Source organism: Schistocerca piceifrons, chromosome 2 (assembly GCF_021461385.2).
Source record: "Schistocerca piceifrons isolate TAMUIC-IGC-003096 chromosome 2, iqSchPice1.1, whole genome shotgun sequence".
Classification (NCBI taxonomy): domain Eukaryota; kingdom Metazoa; phylum Arthropoda; class Insecta; order Orthoptera; family Acrididae; genus Schistocerca; species Schistocerca piceifrons.
In genome coordinates, this window is record NC_060139.1 from 625718819 (window position 1) to 625735114 (window position 16296).

Sequence of the window (16296 nt, forward strand, 5' to 3'; positions counted from 1 at the left end):
AAATACCGTTCTGTTCAAAATATCTGAATAATTTATCTGAGCTTTTTCTAGGACCATTTTGACCTCTGGTATACAGGGTATAGTTTTAAGTCCTTATATGTATTTAAGAAATTCGTGCGTAAGTCTTGTTTTGGGAAGCCAAGAGACGTGCCCATAAAATTTAATATGCTGCAAGGTTGGACAATTTCTCAGTTGTTTGACGAGACTGTAGTCTACAGCCCTCTTCTGTTTTCTTTGACCCTAGTATCTTTCTGATGGCTTTACGTTCTTCCTGTAATAAGTTTTCTAGGTCACCTTTTATGTGGACTGTCAGGCTTTCACTGGCATACAGGACTTTGTATTATACTGCCTAATTTTAGTGAAATGATAATTAAATGGACACCCTAGCTGCAAACAGGCGTTGATATACTTCATTGGGGACATGTTGGAAATGAGTGCCCCGACCGGGACTCGAACCCGGGAACTCCTGCTTAAATGGCAGACGCTCTATCCATCTGAGCCACCGAGGGCACAGAGGATAGTGCGCCTGCAGGGACTTATCCCTTGCACGCTCCCCGTGAGACCCACATTCACAACATGTCCACACCACTACATTCGTAGTGCGCCTAGTAAATGTTTGCCCCATCATACTCATTGCTCGTGGTAGATTAATCCACCAAGTCCCGTACGAGTTCGGGCATAGCGTGTGCGTTGGCACAAGAGTAATGAGTATGATGGGCAAACATCTCAATTGATCGTTGGGTGGAACTGCTGCTCGTGTTGAGGAGGGTCACAGTCAGCGCTATCTAATTCAAGATCTTAATAGGTCCACGCGACTAGCGCTCGAGAGGACAGACCCTTTGACCACTCGGCTGTGTAGGATCATACAGCCACGTCATGCACTTTCATTTAGTAAATGGGCCTTCAGAGTAGAATTGTCTAGAGCAGCACCGACTGTCAGCATGGTGACCGTTGTTGCAGCTTCCCTTGACATGGCAGTGGAGAGAGGCGCGCTCAGAGTAATTCAACAACCAACAACTCTAGATGCAGAATCGGAGCCAGTTCATCATTTCAGACATATTCTGGATCGGCATAACACATCCAGATGGACGTATCCGCGTATTGAGAGTCCCAGGAGATATAACGTTATCAGATTGCTTTCGCGATCGTCATACAGGCCAAATAACTGTCATGATGGTGTGGAGCGCTATTGGCTGCCAAACACGATGACCTATGGTTCACAGAAATGGTAATTTGGACTGCAGAAGTAACATTCTTGACGTTTCAGAACCAGTGACTCAGCTGTGCCTTGGAGATCTCTACGACGCTGTATTTCAGCAAGTTAACGTGTTGCCAATACTGTCCTGGCGTACCTCGATATAGCGGTGGTTCGACTGTTTTCCTGGCCAGCACATTGCGACATCAGATCATGCGTGGGTGAGAGACTGGGACACCACCACTCGCCAGGCGCTACGATACAGACCAAGTAACTATGATGATGGTATGGAGTGCACTGGGTACCAAAGACGATCACCTCTGGTTCAGATAGACAGTAATTTTTACTGCAGCAGACATATTCTGGCGTGTTAAGACTGCCGGGTCTGCTATATCTTCGAGAGTTCTCTGACGTTATTTTTCAACAAGATAACGCAACACCTCATGTTGCCAGTATTGTCCTGACGAACGCGATATAGTGGTTGTTCTACTCCTGCTCTGACCAGCACATCGTGATAATATCAGATCAACCATTGGTGAGAGACTAGGATACCATCACCTGGCAGCAGCAACGACAGACGAAGCAGCATGGAATACCATACCCGTATCTTAACATCGAGTACAGATTTAAGTGTCAGGAAGTCGTTTCTGAAAGTATTTGTATGGAGTGTAGCCATGTATGGAAGTGAAACGTGGAGGATACATAGTTTGGACAAGAAGAGAATAGAAGCTTTCGAAATGTGGTGCTACAGATGAATGCTGAAGATTAGATGGGTAGATCACATAACTAATGAGGAAGTATTGAATAGGACTGGGAAGAAGAGGAGTTTGTGGCACAGCTTGACAAAAAGAAGGGACCGGTTAGTAAGACATGTTCTGAGGCATCAAGGGATCACAAATTTAGTATTGGAGGACAGCGTGGAGGGTAAAATTCGTAGAGGGAGAGCAAGAGGTGAATACACTAAGCAGATTCGGAAGGATGTAGGTTGCAGTAAGTACTGGGAGATGAAGAAGCGTGCACAGGATAGGTTAGCATGGAGAGCTGCATCAAACCAGTCTGAAGACAACAACAACAACAACAACAAGGGCAGATTCTGTTGTTGTGTCTAGCAGACGACACCGTCTCGCAGAACGACGTCAGGTGTATGACAACACCGTAAATGGGGGACTTGCCGTTCGGAAGGACTCGTTTAGCGGAAGCTGCATCAAACCGGTCTCAGGACTGAAGACCACAACAACAACAACAACAACATCTGTCATACAAAGTCAGTCCGATTCCATGCCTATCCGGGTAGCATGCTGCCAAACTATGCTGCTTAAACTTTCAACTCTATGCCAGAGTGCAACAATCGTAGTGACTGCCGAGTGTCGCATCCTAGTCTTCAGTAACGATCTGATGTTGTCACAGTGTGCTGGCCAGTGCATCAGTCGAAGAACCGCTGTATCGAGGTAGGTCAGGACATTACTGACAACACGCGGTGTTGCGTTATCTTATCTTCTGGTAAACCTTCCGGGATGTAAGTTCGTGGTCCATGAAACTCTGCAGCTCCTAACGTTTCGTCCAGAGCTGCGCTGTACATCTTCAGAGGGGTGTTTCTCCTCCGGTGAGTCTTGCCGACTGACGGGTCGGACGTCTGAGAGCGACTTATATATCGTAGAAAGTGGGCGTGACCAGAGCTACACGTGATATGCAGAGATAATCTTTGTCAGAGATAAAACTTAACTATCGATCGTAATCTCGTCACGGATAAAACTGTCTAGCAATTTTATCTCTGACAAAGATTATCTCTGCATATCACTTGTAACTCTGGTCACGCCCACTTTCTACGATATATAAGTCGCTCTCAGACGTCCGACCCGTCAGTCGGCAAGACTCAGTGAAAGCTTTCATACTATGATTACGTTATCTTGTTGAAATATAACGTCACAGAGCTCTCGAAGACATAGGAGACCCAGGAATCACGTGAGAAATTTAACTCCTGCAGGCCAAATCACCGTCTGTGTGAACCAGAGGTCATCGTTATTGTACCCCAATAGCGCTCCATACCACCATAACGGTTCCTTGGCCTGTGTACGATGACGAATGCAGTCTGATGACGTTCAATCTCGTCGTATATGTCCATCTCGATCACTAAGAAAAACCGAAACATGTCTGAAAAGACGAACTGGTGCCACTCTGTATCTAGTGATGTCGTTTAACAGCATTTTTTAGTAAATTTCGCACTGTGAATACCTCCAAATCACCTACAAATTTAATCGTGAATCCTTCCTGTCACACTGTATACGCAAAACAAGTCAAATTCAGTGATATCCTCCCTTGTAACGAAATTTTAGTGCCCAACAGTGACTGGAGAACGCCGCATAATCAGATGGTGCGTGAGTAGAACTTCATCCGTGATGGTCGATTTGCCTGAAGGTGCTGCTTTTTCGTTTCCCCTCTGGCAGATTACGCTCGGCGTGCACCTCAAGCACGCAGGGCGGCGTCTTGTGTGGCGTCTTGGCACGGCACTTGTATTGATTCTCAGCACCGCAACGGGCGGCTGGTGCCGCCTCAGCCTAAGGCGCTTTGCCGAAGACGGCTGCGGCGGCGGCGGCGGCGGCGGTGAGACGTCTCCTCCTCTCCAGCACACACACGAGATCGGCAGAGTGCCGCAAGCGCTCACCGTCCACACCTCACATACGCCGGGTGACGTCAATGCGAGCCAGGGTGGCATATCAGGCGTTGCGCGTTCCGCCTGTAGCGTCCATCTGGCGAACTTGCATTTGTTATGCCTTCCTCATGTCAGTAGGCTTCCTCTCAAAGCAAAGACCGACTGACACTTTCTAGAAAATTGGATGCAGTATCGCTTAAGATACTGCATTATTAACATTTCATTTCCGAATCTCGCCTGTTTATCCGTTTCTGTAGCTACTGTGTACTTCAGGAAAGTAGGTTATCTCCAGCCTGGAGGTAATGGTTCGGTGTTTCCCTTTACAAAAAAATGGTTCATATGGCTCTGAACACTATGGGACTTAACTTCTAAGGTCATCAGTCCCCTAGAACGTAGAACTACTTAAACCTAACTAACCTAAGGACATCACACACATCCATGCCCGAGGCAGGATAAGAACCTGCGACCGTAGCGGTCGCGTGGTTCCTGACTGTAGCGCCTAGAACCGCTCGGCCACCCCGGCCGGCTTCCCTTTACAGAATGACTTGCAGAGATTTGAAGAATGGTGCAGACTTTGGCAGTTAATCCTGAACGTAAATAAATGTAACATATTGCGCAACTGCACTGTCGATGATAAATTGCCTGAAACAGTAACCACAGCAAAATATCTAAATATCCGGAACGACCTGAAGTGGAACGGCCACATAAAACACATACCTGGAAAACAAGACGACAGACAGTTTCATAGGAATCATCTTAAGGAAATGTAACTCATCCACGAAGAAAGTGGCTTAAACCCATTTCAGAGAAACTTCTGTAAGTCCGAACAGAAAGCAGCATCTTGCAGGAGCGCTATCGGCTGGAGCAGGAAATGAACAACGGTAGTGCCTATATTCTACTCCTTATTCTGATTGGCCGGAAGGCCTCAGTGTTAAATACTTCCGTGAACTGTTTTTGGAACTTGCAAAATCTACATCTACATCCATATTCCGCAAGCCACCTGACGGTGTGTGGCGGAGGGTACCTTAAGTACCTCTATCGGTTCTCCCTTCTATTCCAGTCTCGTATTGTTCGTGGAAAGAAGGATTCTCGGTATGCTTCTGTGTGGCCTCTAATCTCTCTGATTTTATCCTCATGGTCCCTTCGCGAGATATACGTAGGAGGGAGCAATATACTGCTTGACTCTTCGGTGAAGGTATGTTCTCGAAACTCCAACAAAAGCCCGTACCGAGCTACTGAGCGTCTCTCCTGCAGAGTCTTCCACTGCAGTTTATTTATCATCTCCGTAACGCTTTCGCGATTACTAAATGATCCTGTAACGAAGCGCGCTGCTCTCCGTTGGATCTTCTCTATCTCTTCTATCAGCCCTATCTGGTACGGATCCCACACTGCTGGGTAGTTACGCGATCGGTAGCCGTCCTGGGTGTTGTAGTTGTAAACTCTGAGGAGTGGAGGACTGATTCGAGAGTATATAATTGGTAGCTGTATTCTGAGATGTAGTCATCCACGAAACATATCTTCCAGCGCGGAAAGCTAAGGCAACTGCAAAACGGGTTTCTCGTACATGGATGTTGAGTGCTCAACGATTGTATGGTTGGATAAAAGAATGGTGCCTCGCTGTGGAGACGAGGTCCTTAAACTAGGTAGTGTGGTCAAGACACAAATTGGACGGTTGGTGTCTTAGTGAACGACAAGGTCTTGGCGAGGTTTCCATTAAAGCCAATAAATTATATTCGTATCCGGGGTATTTGTGGAAATTGTGGTGTTTTTCGGTGACTCCTTCCCTACTGACTTGGAACTGTACTCTATAAAGTTCGCCGGCCGGGGTGGCCGAGTGGTTCTAGGCGTTAGTCTGGAACCGCGCGACCGCTACGGTCGCAGGTTCGAATCCTGCCTCGGGCATGGGTGTGTGTGATGTCCTTAGGTTAGTTAGGTTTAAGTAGTTCTAAGTTCTAGGGGACTGATGACCTCATATGTTAAGTCCCATAGTGCTCAGAGCCATTTGAACCATTTCTATAAAGTTCCCTCTTACCATTAAACGTTCAATGTTATAAGTCCAAATTTAATGCAAATAAGTGAGCAACACTGTGAATGTAATATTTTAGATATGTCTTAAGAGGACAACTTCACATCGAAATTGAATTTACTTAAGTTGCAGTGGTGTCAGCATCTAGGGTTCGTATGCAGTTGATAACCTTGATGAAAACAGAAGTTGATCCAAGGTCGTCTTTCAGCGGTGACTGAAGTAAATCTTTAATTTCTTCATGTTGTTGTTGTGGTCTTCAGTCCTGAGACTGGTTTGATGCAGCTCTCCATGCTACTCTATCCTGTGCAAGCTTTTTCATCTCCCAGTACCTACTGCAACCTACATCCTTCTGAATCTGCTTAGTGTATTCATCTCTTGGTCTCCCTCTACGATTTTTACCCTCCACGCTGTCCTCCAATACTAAATTGGTGATCCCTTCATGCCTCAGAACATGTCCTACCAACCGATCCCTTCTTCTGGTCAAGTTGTGCCACAAACTTCTCTTCTCCCCAATCCTATTCAATACTTCCTCATTAGTTATGTGATCTACCCATCTAATCTTCAGCATTCCTCTGTAGCACCACATTTCGAAAACTTCTATTCTCTTCTTGTCCAAACTATTTATCGTCCATGTTTCACTTCCATACATGGCTACACTCCATACGAATACTTTCAGAAATGACTTCCTGACACTTAAATCTATACTCGATGTTAACAAATTTCTCTTCTTCAGAAACGCTTTCCTTGCCATTGCCAGCCTACATTTTATATCCTCTCTACTTCGACCATCATCAGTTATTTTGCTCCCCGAATAGCAAAACTCCTTTACTACTTTAAGTGCCTCATTTCCTAATCTAATTCCCTCAGCATCACCCGACTTAATTAGACTACATTCCATTATCCTTGTTTTGCTTTTGTTGATGTTCATCTTATATCCTCCTTTCAAGACACTGTCCATTCCATTCAACTGCTCTTCCAAGTCCTTTGCTGTCTCTGACAGAATTACAATGTCATCGGCGAACCTCAAAGTTTTTATTTCTTCTCCATGAATTTTAATACCTACTCCGAATTTTTCTTTTGTTTCCTTTACTGCTTGCTCAATATACAGATTGAACAATATCGGGGAGAGGCTACAACCCTGTCTTACTCCCTTCCCAACCACTGCTTCCCTTTCATGTCCCTCGACTCTTATAACTGCCATCTGGTTTCTGTACAAATTGTAAATAGCCTTTCGCTCCCTGTATTTTACCCCTGCCACCTTTAGAATTTGAAAGAGAGTATTCCAGTCAACATTGTCAAAAGCTTTCTCTAAGTCTACAAATGCTAGAAACGTAGGTTTGCCTTTCCTTAATCTTTCTTCTAAGATAAGTCGTAAGGTCAGTATTGCCTCACGTGTTCCAGTGTTTCTACGGAATCCAAACTGATCTTCCCCGAGGTTGGCTTCTACTAGTTTTTCCATTCGTCTGTAAAGAATTCGTGTTAGTATTTTGCAGCTGTGACTTATTAAGCTGATAGTTCGGTAATGTTCACATCTGTCAACACCTGCTTTCTTTGGGATTGGAATTATTATATTCTTCTTGAAGTCTGAGGGTATTTCGCCTGTTTCATACATCTTGCTCACCAGATGGTAGAGTTTTGTCAGGACTGGCTCTCCCACGGCCGTCAGTAGTTCCAATGGAATATTGTCTACTCCGGGAGCCTTGTTTCGACTCAGGTCTTTCAGTGCTCTGTCGTACTCTTCACGCAGTATCATATCTCTCATTTCATCTTCATCTACATCCTCTTCCATTTCCATAATATTGTCCTCAAGTACATCGCCCTTGTATAAACCCTCTATATACTCCTTCCACCTTTCTGCTTTCCCTTCTTTGCTTAGAACTGGGTTTCCATCTGAGCTCTTGATATTCATACAAGTCGTTCTCTTATCTCCAAAGGCCTCTTTAATTTTCCTGTAGGCGGTATCTATCTTACCCCTAGTGAGATAGGCCTCTACATCCTTACATTTGTCCTCTAGCCATCCCTGCTTAGCCATTTTGCACTTCCTGTCGATCTCATTTTTGAGACGTTTGTATTCCTTTTTGCCTGTTTCACTTACTGCATTTTTATATTTTCTCCTTTCATCAATTAAATTCAATATTTCTTCTGTTACCCAAGGATTTCTACTAGCCCTAGTCTTTTTACCTACTTGATCCTCTGCTGCCTTCACTACTTCATCCCTCAAAGCTACCCATTCTTCTTCTACTGTATTTATTTCCCCCATTCCTGTCAATTGCTCCCTTATACTCTCCCTGAATCTCTGTACAACCTCTGGTTCTTTTAGTTTATCCAGGTCCCATCTCCTTAAATTCCCACCTTTTTGCAGTTTCTTCAGTTTTAATCTACAGGTCATAACCAATAGATTGTGGTCAGAGTCCACATCTGCCCCTGGAAATGTCTTACAATTTAAAACCTGGTTCCTAAATCTCTGTCTTACCATTATATAATCTATCTGATACCTTTTAGTATCTCCAGGGTTCTTCCATGTATACAACCTTCTTTCATGATTCTTAAACCAAGTGTTAGTTATGATTATGTTAATTTCTTCATATCCACCTTTTATTTACACTTCTTTCAATTCATAGACATATCATGAACATTTTCCGCAACAAATAGTCACAGTTAGGATAACAAAACTTTGCACGCAGTAGCTCTTTCTTCACACCATTCACACAAAGAGTCTCGTTAGTTGAACTCGAGAATAACCGAAAAAGTTGTGATGATCTATCCTGTGTATTTAACGCCAATTTACAGTATATTTAGTCTTATAGTGTTCTAGAAGCATCCAGAACATTCGTTGGTCAAACTGGTACTGTATAACCTTCGCTTTAAATATTTAAGACAAATCAAAAATATTTTTCAAACTTACAAATGTTAAGGCATATCATAATAGAATATCATATAGGTTGGTAAATTAAACAAATGTAAGTTGCATTTTTATTAAGATACGTTAAATTAGTTTTATAAAACAAAATTAGGAGAAAGACTATATAATATATTTTGCTGTGACATTTATGGAAATACTACTTCTCGTGGCACAGCCCGGCGGTATCGTGAAAAACTACCGAAATACGCTATAAGACAAAAAGAAAAGAAGGACGCACCACCAAAGAATTATCGGAATGAAGCGCAAATCGGTACATGTGATGTACATTACCGATAAACAAACAATTACAGTTTCAGAAAAATTGCATTACTTATTTAAAAGAAAGAGCTTTAAAAACTGAGCAAGTCAATAACACCTTGTTCCACGTCTGGGTCTTATGCAAGCGGTTATTCTGCTTGACATTGATTGATAGAGTTGTTGGACGTTCTCCTGAAGGATTGCTACCAAACTGTGTCCTACTAGCGCGTTAGATCATAAAAATCCAGAGCTGGTTGTTTGGAGGGCCATACGGACGAAAGGAATGTTTGACTCTTGTACTGTGAATTGTTTCCCAGTAAGAATTCATAATTTTAATTTCGATTATAAAACGTTAGTTACTTGAAAAGTTGAAATATTTTTACATTAAATTCTTCAGCATCCATTACGTTTGCCCATGGAAAACAGTAACGGACAAATGCCCGCTAAAACTTTTTGCACAAACTATTACTCTTTTTACAAAAATTTATTGACATTTTCGCTCATTTCTGGGTCGTGTTTCGCAATTACACTTTCGATTTGGTCCTTCAATTCTGGAACCGTTCTCTGTTTGTTCGCATAAACTCGTGATTTTGCGTCTCCGCACAATAACAGTTAAGCGCCATCATGTCACAAGCTCTTTATGGCCAGTCCTGGTGCGCATGGCGTGAGACGGTAAGACCTGGAAGTTTCCTCTTCAACAACGCACGTGATTCGTGTGTGGTAACGCAGGTCTCGCCGTACCGCTCGAACCAGTTTTCGAGTTCTATTCCCCTGCATTTGTGGCCAAAGATACTCATCGTGTCACGATAATGGACGCTCTTCACCATCACAGCATTGCTAGTAACATTCTCGAAAAAGTAAAGCCTGACTCCCTTAACACACAGTGAATGTGTGTGCACGTATTGGCCGTTGAAGTGTTATGGAAGCTTTCTCGTCAAGCTGAATCCGAAAGTAAAATTCGCCGACGTAGCCGTCGAGTTGAAAATGCACCTCAGTGCTAAAGGAGACACTCTTCGCGAAACTCTCATGCACATTTTGGTTTTCCAGTACACATTTGGCGACTTCACGCCATTGCAAATAGTCTGTTGGCACTAGTTGTGACGTCAGTTGAACTTTGTAGGACTGTAGATGAAGATCCTTCGTCATAATTTGTTACATAGTGACCTTCGATAAATTCTGTTCTCATTATCGAGGTTCGGGTATTTTGGGCTCCTGGGAAATATTTTTAGCAGATCAGCTTTCGTGTAACATCAGCAAGTGAGCCACTTTACTCAAAAGTCTGAATTAACCGTCGAATTTTCAATGAATTGTGTATGCCGATCGAAAGCTGTACACTATCTACAAAATGTGTATCGAACTTTACACGTATTTATAATAAGTATTTATAAATTGTGCACCATTTTCATTCCGATCGGTTGGCGACTATTGCTGCTACAACATTGCGATTAGTGAAAATGAATCGCTTGACCATAGAACAACGCACTGCCATCGTCCAGATGAAAAGAACTGGGATTACAGTACCTAGCATCGATCCGGGCTCTTCTATTACAGCTATCTACATTTCACAACTGAGCAACCTGATCAGAATATCGCTCGTTTTTGCTAGCAGAACAAATGTTTGTGCCAAGTCCAATGTCACTGCAGATGCACAGATGACGAAATTCGACAATGATAATGGAGGAAATCAACTGTTGTCATGGTGAAGGAGGTATCTTGGCATCCATCTAAATTGTTTAGGAAGAAACCATAATCAGAATGGTCTCTGCTCTATATGGTGCTTCAGTAAGATTGCACAATTTAAATTGTGCACCATTTTCATTCCGATCGGTTGGCGACGATTGCTACTACAACATTGCGATTAGTGAAAATGAATCGCTTGACCATATAACAACGCACTGACATCGTCCAGATACCTACTTCACCATGACAACAGTTGATTTCCTCCACTATCATTGTCGAATTTCGTCATCTGTGCATCTGCAGTGATATTGGACTTGGTACAAATATCTGTTCTGCTAGCAAAAACGAACGATATTCTGATCAGCTTGCTCAGTTGTGAAATGTAGATAGCTGTAATAGAAGAGCCCGGATCGATGCTAGGTACCGTAATCCCACTTCTTTTCTGTAGTCTAGTAAACAAAGTAAGGCTTGATGGAAACAGAATTATGTGTGTGGCTCGACATAATACATGTTCTCACGCAAAACGGAGTTGAGAGCTGTGCGCGAAATTTGAAGCTTCAGTTTCAAGTATGTTGATAGGATCGGTTGCTTCCTCCTCCTTTCGTACTTGTTAAGATTCTTTACTTAGGTTTTTACCTGAAAAAGCAACTTCATCTCTAAGAAATTGTGATACACGTGAAAAAATTACATTGGGTTGTGTTTCTTTGTTAAACTATCAGTTCTCCACTATATAGTGCACTGTCTCGAGCCTTAGGTCACATGTAGGTAAGGTACAACGACAGAACCATTTCTAATAGGTTCATGCTTAATAAAGCATTTTCCCTTAACTTAATGGCTGCTTTACTCGTGCAGGAGTTAACAGACAATGTCTTCATTTTCTGATGCCTTACGTGATCGGGACAGTAAAACAAAAGGAGGTGGCATTGTCAGGAAACTGCTGTGAAATACAGTTGACAGACGCTTTGTTCTAGGAATGGCATTAAACAGTCAGCGTAAGTAAATTTAACGTGATGCATATGGATAGGAGTGAGCACCGATATTTTTCGGATGCACGGACATCGCTCACTCAGACAAATTAATCCTGACCGTCATATACCAACCCTTACCGATAAATGACTAAATAATGAGGAATTGCAACTTAAATCAGTCGTGGTTAAGTCAGGTATTAGAGTAACATTCATTAGAATAACCATTTTTGTTAAGTGGTTGGACTGCTTTGGTGCCGTCGTTCATCTGTTGATAGACTGCGAGCAACTCCTGGCCTGTTGCAGTCGCCTTACCTTACTTACTCCACGAAACTAGGGAAGTGTGTATTAGTAACGGTTATATGGGATTGACCTACCGTAATCATCTAGATAATTCGCTATGGTCCTTTCTCTGGACGAATAAGTACTCCTGCAGGAAAACTGTTCCAGAATGAACAGTTTCTAGCCACTTAAATCATTACGTAAAACTACAACACCCATCTGAGCTATAGTTTTTAAACCATGTAACGAAATGCGTTTGCGCAGGAACATGAGGAAACTAAATTTTACCTCAATCAGTAAGGAACAAGCGTTTGAATCGGACTTCATAGAAGCTGCAACCAGCCTTGAAGATATCTTTCGCATATGCAGACGAAACGCTGGGTTTCTGTTGAGAGAGTCATTCGCCCACAATAGCCCGGCATATTTTAATAACTTTACTATCTCACTGTAGACGATGAAAGACATAGAAAAGAATGCTTTCAAGGAAATGACAATACGTCAGTACGTTTTTCTATTTGTGTCGTCATTTGTCTGACTGGTTTGATGCGACCCGCCACAAATTGCACTCAGAGTAGTCCTCGCATCCAAAGTCCAATATCCTTCTTCCCATAGAGTTTTTGCCCTCTATAGCTCCCTCAAGTGCCATTGAAGTTATTTCTTGATGTCTTAACACTTGTTCTACAATTCTCTCCGTTCTTCTTGTCACTGTTAACCATATGTTTCTCTCTTCGCCGATTCTGTGTAGGACTTCATTTCTTATCACTGATTTTCAACACGACGCCATACCAAAAAACCCCTAGATTTCTTTTCCGGTTCCCCCACAGTCCATGATTCACTGGCCCACAGTGCTACGCGCCAAATGTACATTCACATGACTTTCTACTTCACATTAAATAGACTCTTTTGGCCACGTATGCTCTCTCTGCCCGTACTAGTTCGCTTTCTATACCGTCGCTGCTTCACCCATCATGTGTCACTTAGCTTCCAAGGCAGCAGAATTCCTTCACTTTGTCAAATTCATAGTCCTCAATTTTGAGGTCAAATTTACCGAAAATTTCGTTTCTGTCAATCCTCGTGTCGAAGATCTTAGAATGTATATCCCACGACTGGCTAACAGACTACCTAACTACAAACAACCTACTATACGAATACCAGTCAGCCGTGCGGTTAAAGGCGCTGCAGTCTGAAACTGCAAGACCGCTACGGTCGCAGGTTCGAATCCTGCCTCGGGCATGGATGTTTGTGATGTCCTTAGGTTAGTTAGGTTTAACTAGTTCTAAGTTCTAGGGGACTAATGACCTCAGAAGCTGAGTCCCATAGTGCTCAGAGCCATTTGAACCATTTGAACCAATACCAGTCATGCTTCTGTAAACATCGCAGCAGACCATTGGACTTAGTAAAGGTAAAGAATGATTTGAAGTCGTGGGTGCACAAGAGGCCACTATCACGTGCTTCTTAGACTTCAACAAAGCCTTTGACACCGTCTACCCACTATTATGACATTTTACTTACCAAACTCAGCTGCTTAAATTGCTCGCCAAGTGTAGTGCAGTAGTTTCGCTCATACCTAAGTGTCTCCAGCAATGTGGCACCATCAAATCACTATAGATGCAGGTAGTATCAGGTGTCCCACAGGATTCGATATTAGGTCCTACACTTCTTAACTGTACGTAAATGATGTGGCATCAGTTTTGTACCGTTGCAAATACCACATATATGCTGATGATCTCCAGTTATATCTAAGTGCAAAACCTACAAACCTGAAGCCCTGTGTGCACTATCAGAACTGGCGCAGGAGACAGGGCTAAAGCACAACCCATCCAAAACTCAAGCGGTACTGGTTGGTCATTCTAGGCTCATTAGCCCGAAAAATCGCGAATCCCTATCATCTTTAACACTAAATAGGACAAATATCAACTTCTCTTTTATTCTCTAGACTCTTGTCTAGGAGTAATAATAGAAGAAAATCTAAATTGGACTGAACACGTAACTGCATTGTGCAAGAAGGCACCAGCGTCTCTCCATGCTCAAGAATATAAAAAGCTCTTCCCTCTTGACCTGAAAAAGGAACTTGCACAAACACTTGTCCTTCCAATTATTTATTACAGCAATGTTATCCTGCAAGGCCTTTCCCGGGAAAGATCACGGCGCCTGAAACTGGTTATGAATGCCTGTATTCTTATATCTGTGATGTTCAACTCTTAGTCAACATTTCACCATCATATGTACAGCTATCATGGCTACGTGCAGACAAGTGCACAGATTTCCATACCCTCTGTCTTCTCTACAGTCTTAACACAGAACATTGTCCCTCATATCTCTTCTCGACCTTAACGCTCTTGTCTGAAAGATAAGGCAGAAACACTCATTCCCGTCAGAACAAAGTCCTTTCTGTCCCACTCCATCATCCAGCCACCTTCTCGAAGACCTTCCCAGTAGCAGGAACCCGTCTCTGGAACAGCCTCCCGCGCATTGCATTAGAGAATTAAATAACACCTCCAGCTCCAGAGGACAAGTAATGATATATCTACTAAGGCAACGATAAGATATCACTTGTCCCTGTACGCACTCGTTAGCCTTGTACAGCCATCTTCCCAAACTCTGGTCTTCCTCATCTCCCAGTATTCTTAGCCGATATAGTCTGTTTAAATTTCCTTTTTCCAGAACTCACTGTATCAGAAAATAATTTACTCACACTGCCACTTCAGACATTCAAATCCTTTTAATACTGGTTGTCGTATTAAAATTGGTATTTCTAAGTTAACTATGATGTAATAGATATTGTATGTGTGAAACCATGGTCCGATGTAAGACACAGCCTGGATGACCCTTGTCGGATCAGGTTAAACAAATAAATAATAAATAAAAATATAATTAATTTCGTCTTATTTATTCTAAGTCCACATTATATGCTCATGAGACTGTTGATTCTCTTCAACAGGACATGCAGTTTAGCACTTTCACTGACAGTGTCATCAGTGAATCTTATCATTGACCTCACTCTCGAATCTTTCAGTTCAAGTAAAGAAGAAAATTACGTCTTTAAAGCAGGAACAATGTATGGATAACATCTGAAGGGATAACGTTTGAAGTCGAGGAACTGGAAGCGAGCTAGAGTTCTCAGGAAACGATCTGGTGGCCAAACGTAAGGGAAGCATACGCGTGGACAATTCCCATGTTAATAGACTGAAGAGTCTCGCGGGGCACAATGCCCTACTTCGGCGATGTCCTGCATGTGCACGTGTTTGGATCGAGGCAATTTCGTCCTCTTTCCGGTCTCCATCTTTTAGGCGGCTACGCGCTGCACGGCGTACGCTCTTGTTTCGTCCGGACGCATCTGCAAACACGCCACGTCGCGGTGAAAGAGGAACGAATCAAAGGCAGCCTGGCTGGGCTGGGAATGTCCCCCGTTCGACAGCAACTGCCCGCCCAGAGAACTGCCCCCCCCCCTCCCTCCCCCTGACCATAGTTGCGCGCCACGCGTGTACACGGCCGGGCGTGTTTGCAGTGTTCGGCTCGTTTGAAAGCGCTCGGGCAATCGCGCCGCACCCGGTTTTGCAACGCTCGCGTGCTGGTCCGTGTGTGCCGTGTACACAACGCCGCCTGCCTGCACCGAGAGAAAATATTTCCCCTCCCGTTTTTTCATTGCAAACATATTTGCACCGAAACTCGTTCGTCTCTCACTGTGCCATACAACAGACGCAAAAACCAGAGGCTGAAAATCGTGAAACTCCGTGTTACTAATCGTAATAAAGTACTGTTCTCTTGTATACAGCAAGACAGTTCTCGGGTAATTTTAGCACACAAATTAAGAAAACTAAAAGAGAAATTGCAGAATGAATTTTCTCTCTGCAGCGGAGTACGCGCTGATTTGAACTTTCCTGTCAGATTAAAGATGGGTATCAGACTCCAACTCAAACCTGGGAATCTTTGCCTTCCACAGGCAAGTGCTGTGCCAACTCAACTACTTCTCTGTCCTCACAGCTTTACTTTGGCCAGTTCCTTCCAAGTTAGATGACAGGTACAGGACTGGAGGGAGCAATGCTATGAGGGTGATTCGTGAGTCATGCTTGGATAATCGAGCGGGTGGCGCAGTGTTTAGCCCATTGGACTCGCATGCTACAGGACGGCAATTCAAAAATCCCCTTTCGCCCATCCAGATTTCCATATGTGGCTCAAGGCAAATACTGGGACGGTTCCTTTTGTGACAGTGTGTTCGGATGGCCTAGAGTTGGCGAGACATGCTCTACTGATGACAGGTGTGTGTGCGGCAGAAGGAGGCAGCCCCTGCATACAAATGCCCTTTATTTGTTACTAGCCTTTCCCAGCAGCTTCGCC

The 16296-nt window shown here is 43.4% G+C and overlaps 1 non-coding gene across 1 annotated transcript; it reads right to left on the reverse strand.

Annotated features, from left to right (window-relative positions):
• Positions 1-435: 435 nt before the first annotated feature.
• Trnak-uuu lies at positions 436-510 on the reverse strand. Its single transcript has one exon. It is a non-coding gene; the product is annotated as a tRNA-Lys (tRNA).
• Positions 511-16296: the final 15786 nt, after the last annotated feature.